Below are 6,486 nucleotides of genomic sequence, written 5' to 3' on the forward strand. Positions count from 1 at the left end.
ATGTATTAATTACTACTATGCTAGAACTAAATGTGGGTAACATACAAAGATACATGGCATCCCTTATTCTCAATACCTTTACAATTTAATAAAAGAAGACACATACAAAGTGTTATGTGTTTATATGTCCTTAATTTCAATGAAGAATAATGTCATCTCATTATGTTGTCTTGTATTACTCACAAATTGTATTTATGAGGTAGAGTTGCAAACTGTCATCAGCCCCACTCTCTCTTCCAGAATCATTAAAATCCAGGGGCATAGGATGATATAGGATAAAATGGAAGACTTGAAGTCTTTCATGTCTGAACACATTTTAGGTGGTCCACATCACCTGATTCAACCATCTTCATGGCCATTAGACTTCAACTGGGCCAACCACCCCCCCCCCAAATTCAGAGTTAAAGCTGAGTAGAAAGCAGAAAAGTTCTATTAAGGAGAAAAATCAGACATTACTGCTAAAGCACCAAGTAGAAAATATGAAAGAGCCCACAGCCCACAAAAGTCCACAAAGATTTATATTTGAAAAACAACAAAGAGAAAGTTCAGGAACGAGTTGGAAAGTCAAGCTCTGGTGGGACATAGGAGTATGTTTTGAAGGAGTATTTAACTTCAAGGTTATTTTGTTCAGTTTTTATGGGAAACCAGCAAAGGAAAGTGAGCAAGACTTTGCCTAACTCTGTACTTCTGATCTTCATTCTTCATTCTTGTTACTCTCCTCCTCCTCCTCCTCCTATTCCCTCCTCCTCAACAAGGCAACAGGGTTAAGGGACTTCCCTTCATAGTTAAGTATTAAGTGTCTGAGATAGGATTTGACCTCAGGTCCTCCTGCCTCCAGGGCTGGTGTTCTATCAACTGGGACACCTAGCTAGCTCTTCTAATTGGATTCTTTTGTTAAATGAGCTTACCTTTGGTCCAGTGTACTGCCTGGGAAAATAACTCATGACAAACAGGACAAAATTTTTTTAAAAGAAAAAAATTTTCTGATCCATCCATTCCCCTGATGGAATGCTTGGACAAACATTCTCATAAGTCACTGATGGGTTTTAGGCTTGTATCCTATCCTCAACCTTATTTTGATGCCTCTTGAGATAGTTTTACCTGGGGCGCCAAAAAGCTGAAGCACTCCCAGCAGTCATAATATGGGGCAAAAAAAGAACTCTGCAAAAACAAGTTGTATTTAGGATAAATGTGAAACAATAAAGAGCTAGAATGTAAATTAATGTGGGTCTGGAACACTTCTTGTAGAAAGTGAAAGGTCAAGAGATGAAGGTGAGGTAGGCATATCTTCTAGACATGGGGGAAAAGCCAATAAAAATTCCAGAAGCTGAGAGAGAGAACATCTTATTAAAGCAATGACAAGGTGTGGGGTGTAAGAAAATTGAACTTTTAAAGAACAAAAAGAATATTTTATTTGATTATGGAGGCAATAAGGAGCCACTAGAATTTATGAATTGGTAATATATAAACTTTAAGTCATGGTCATACCTATACATTAGGAAGAATAAGAGAGGTAACTGGATGATAGCCTTGAGTGAGTACATCATGGCAGAGAGATCAATAAGAAGAGATGTCATTTGGCTCTGGCAGAAGGACCGGTACTACTTTTTGCCTTGATTTGGAATTTTCAGGATTTAGAGAGAGGGAGGGAAGAAGAGTTTGCCTGTTTTGTCTACCTTCGGTTCAATATGAATGAACAAACTAGATATGTATGGTGAAGTTTAAGACATAGTTGCTAGTTCTCTTGTTGGTTCCTTATTTGATAGGAATCATTATGAGGTCTACACTGTATAATTCCCACCAAATGTTGATCCAATATATGCAAAACTTAGAGGATAACAGAACCGAAAGGGCTTTCTAACTCCAATTATAGGGAAAAAAATCTTTTGTGGACATCATCATCTGTGTCCTGTATCATTTTCCTATCTCCCAAATCTATTTTTCATGAGGTGCCAGAGTTAGCACCTAAAACGTGACTCTGGAATCCAAGGATAGTAAAAATAAAATGTTTATAAAAGGTTTTTCAGGTCTCTTACATTAAGTACTTTGCAACGATCTTGAAATGGTCTTCTTGCCCCAATTCTCCCCCTATAGCCACTTAGGTTCCAGAGAGATTTCCCTAAAACTCAATTATGACCACATCACTCCTCTCTTCCTAAACAATCTTCAGTGACTCCTATTACCTACAAATTGAGTATATGATCTTTTTTGCCTTTTAAAGATATTTAATAACACCCTTAAATATAGTAAGGACTTGGTATAAAGAAAAATCATCAAAATTATTTTTAGTTCTATTTTTTTTAATTTCCATTCAGGGTTACTTAGATGGTACAGTGGATAGAGCACCAGCCCTGGAGTCAGGAGGACCTGGGTTCAAATCCAGCCTCAGACACTTAATAATTTCCAGGTTGTGTGACCTTGGGCAAGTCACTTAACCCCAATGCCTTCAATAAATAACATTTAAAAATAAGTGAATAAAATTTCCATTCAAAAGAACTAGAGAAGTTTGTTCATCTCACATCTTTTGATACTGTATTTACTTTAGCATTTTCTCCTGGGGCATGATTTTCTGGTAAATAGAAGAATGGTTAGGACATGAAATCTGAAGTTATGAAAATCTGAAACGAAATTCAGCCTCAAACACTTAACTACCTGTGCAAGTCACTTAAACCCCATTTGCCTCAGTTTCCTCATCTATACACTGAGCTTGAGATGGAAATGGCAAAGCACTACAAGAAATTCTCAAATGGTGTAATGTGAGTTGAACAGAATAGCAAAAAATTATAAGCAACGACAATGATTTGCTCAAGACTTCTTTGCTTATGGCCTAACATAAAAATAATCAGAACAGAAGGACAAAATCAGAGAATGGGAGTCAAAGAGATATACAAATGATATTTACAGAGACATATGGTGAGAGAGACAGACAAAAACAGTGATAGAGACAGAACAAAGGAAACAGAGAGAGAAACCCCCTTTCATGCTTTGAAGGAATACTCTATTATTTGCTCAAAAACTTCTTTTTCACACTCATCAATATATATGTAATTAATATTCTGAAACAGTCCAAAGAAATTGGAGTTCTTTCGATTTTCTTAATTTAAATGGCAGCCTCTCCCTTGTATGTATCCCTACTCTATCCATTATCATTCTCTCTCTGTCTCTCTTTTCCTCTCCTTTTTCCTCCCTCCTTCCTTCCCTCCCTCTCTTTGTCTCTCTGTCTGTCTTTGTTACTCTGTCTCTCTCTTACTGTGTCTTTCTGTCTGTCTCTGTCTTTGTGTCTCTGTGTCTCTATCTTTATCTCTGTGTCTCTGTCTCTGTCTCTCTGTCTCTCTTTGTCTCTCTATGTATGTGTGTGTGTCTCTATGTCTCTCAATCTCTGTCTCTCTGTCTCTGCCTCTGTCTGTCTCTCTCTGTCTCTTTTTTCTCTGTCTCTGTGTCTCTGTGTCTTTTTGTCTCTCTCTGTGTCTGTCTCTCTCTCTGCCATATATATATCATTTCTTTCACTTTTATATAAACAGTTATATAATAATTAACTATGTCTATATCGAGCTACATCTAAATACCATGGTCTCTTTCTCTGCCTATATCTGGATCGATATGTATTGTGAAATGTGAATAATAATAGCACCTGCATCATATTCTGCAAATCAAATGAAACATATAAGGAGAGAAATCAATTATCACTCTTAACAAACATTGAGTCCCAAAGGAAATAGTAGATAGTGCGTTCAATAGTGGTTGAAAGATAATAGCCACAAGAAAATGTTTATCCTTCTGTATATATGCATTTCCACATATACATACATGCATGTGCATATATGGCACATGCATCTTCATTGTGAATACTTACAGTAGTGTGACACATATATACACATAATCATTTAAATCAGATAGTTTGGGTTAGGAAAGGCAATTCCAAATTGAGAAAACTCAACCTACCAATCCAAATTGATGCTTCTTCCATATTTCAGGAATCAGAACTAAAGAGCTTTGCCCAGCGTTACAGAGCAGAAAATTGTCAGAGATCAAAAATCAGCTCAGATCTTGGTGGTCTCTCTCTCTGGCCCTTTCCTGTACCCACCCCCACTGCTTCTGGTTCATACCTTTTTTCTCTGTGTCTAAGACAATACAATAGGCTCACTGAGCAGATAACAAAACTACTTTGTAGCTAAGATCTTTAGCAAAATGCACATTTACAAGTCACGTTCTCTTTATTATCTTTTGGACAAATATAGTACCTGTGAGCCCAGGTTTTTCTATATTTTGAGTTTTATGGCAATTACCTTTATTCAGCACTTGGTCAAATAATTGCTAACTTTAACGTAAATCCATTGCTTTTGTGAAGTAGTTAAAGCCAACACAAAAAAGGGTGGAATAGAGTCAACAAAGTCCCTTCAGTATATATACCAGGCATCCCCAGGATTTTTAAATGATAAATTAGACTGATCTATATTTGAGCAGAGTAGACATCTAGCTAAACAGTAATAGAAGCAGTTCACCTTCAAATAGCCCGCTATGTAACAACATTAAGTGATGATCAACCATATTTGACAACCTTTCTCAGCAATACAATAATTATACAAGATAATTCCAAAAGACTCATGATGCCATCCCTATGCAGAGGAAAAAACTATGGCATCTGAATGCAGATCAAAGCTTACTATTTTCACTTTTTCTGGTTTTATGGCTTTTCCCATTTGTTCTACTTCTGATTTCATGGTGTAAATGTATGTATAATGTACATTTCTGACATATTAGATCATTTGCTGACCTGTGGAGAGGATGGGAGGGAGAGAGAAAACATTGAAACTCAAAATCTCATCAAAATGAATGCCAAAAAAGTGACATTTTTGGATAACTTGAAAAAATAATATTATTAACAAAATATATGGATATATATGGATATGGGTGATATGAATATGGATGGTGTTTTGTGTAACTGAGCATTCATTTTGATGAGATTTTGAGTTTCAATGTTTTCTCTCTCCCTCCCATTCACTCTCCAAGACAGCAAACAATCTGATATAGGTCATATATGTACAATCATATGAACATTTCCACATTAGTTTATCCTGAAAGAAGAAACAGAAACAATGGGAAAAGCCACAACACCAGAAAAAAGTGAAAATAGTCAACTATGATCTGCATTCAGACTCCCTAGTCCTTTCTCTGTATTAGGAGAGCATCATGAGTCTCTTGGAATTATCTTCTATGAATCCATACATAGATTCACATATTTCAATATAAATAAATGCCTGCAATACACACATAAACACATGAACCACGCACATGAATGCACACATAAAGATACTACACATGTGTGCATATATGCATTCATATTTGTGTATGCATGTGTGCATGCATTTATGTGTAGTTTGCTACATGTTTTATTCACAGCCATCCTAAGCAAAAGCACTGGCCAAAAGGGAATGTGTTACCTACAGTGGTAATGAGTTTCCCATCACGTGGAATGTTCAGATGGAGGGTGAATGGCTCTTTATCTTACATGATAACTGTATGATTCATGCTATAGCTTAGGGGATGATCCAGAATAATCTGTGTGGTACATTGCATCTCTGCTACACCAAAATACAACATTAAGAGAGCAGAAAGGCTGATAAAGTATCCAAGTACATCCTCTCTCCACGATAACTCTTATTTCAATTGATAAAGAGAAGCAATTCTCATCATTTTCTATCATTATTAAAAAAAAGAGACTTTTAACAGAACATTTCTATCTTACCCAATTAGTGATATTTCTGTGACAGGATTTTGGGAATGGATACAAATGTTGTCCCTTTTGCTTTATGCAGCATGAATTCCTTCCTTAGCACATCATGCCACCATCACCATTAAGATAATTTCAGGGTATTTTCCATGCTTTCAGGTGGTCAGGATTTTTCTACACTTGGCCTTATGATGCTATTTTTTAATCATTTAACAGCAACAACAAAAATTTTAAAAATTATCTGTAATGGACTGTAAGACAGGAAGTCTAAGAGGCCATGGCATAACAAGCTCAGAAGTTACTCTTAGACTAACTCTTAGAGAGGAATTCATATAAAGATAATTTTCTTAAAATGGACTTTCTTCAAAGAACCAACCAATCAGAGGACAGAGATGAATGGTCAACGTATACTTAGAATGTGAAAAGAGCAGTACTGGAGTGGATGTTCCAGAGGATTGAGAGTGATGCTGTGTTATGTGAGAAAAATTTCAGGAAGATGATATAAGGAATATTTTACATCTGTCTTTTCTAACCACAACTGGTCGATCTGTCAATCAGAGTTTTTATATTTTCAAAAGACTTTTGTTCTCATAATTATTGAACTTACCATATAGCCCATTTTCATGATTTGGGTCATTTCATTATTTCCTGGGTCCTACACTTCTTGCCATACTTCTTCCTTTTCTTCTTTTTTTTTTGATTATCTTTATTGAAATTTCATTTAAATTTTCCAATTAGATGCAAAATTAATTTCA

This window comes from Macrotis lagotis, chromosome 1, assembly GCF_037893015.1.
Source record: "Macrotis lagotis isolate mMagLag1 chromosome 1, bilby.v1.9.chrom.fasta, whole genome shotgun sequence".
Classification (NCBI taxonomy): domain Eukaryota; kingdom Metazoa; phylum Chordata; class Mammalia; order Peramelemorphia; family Peramelidae; genus Macrotis; species Macrotis lagotis.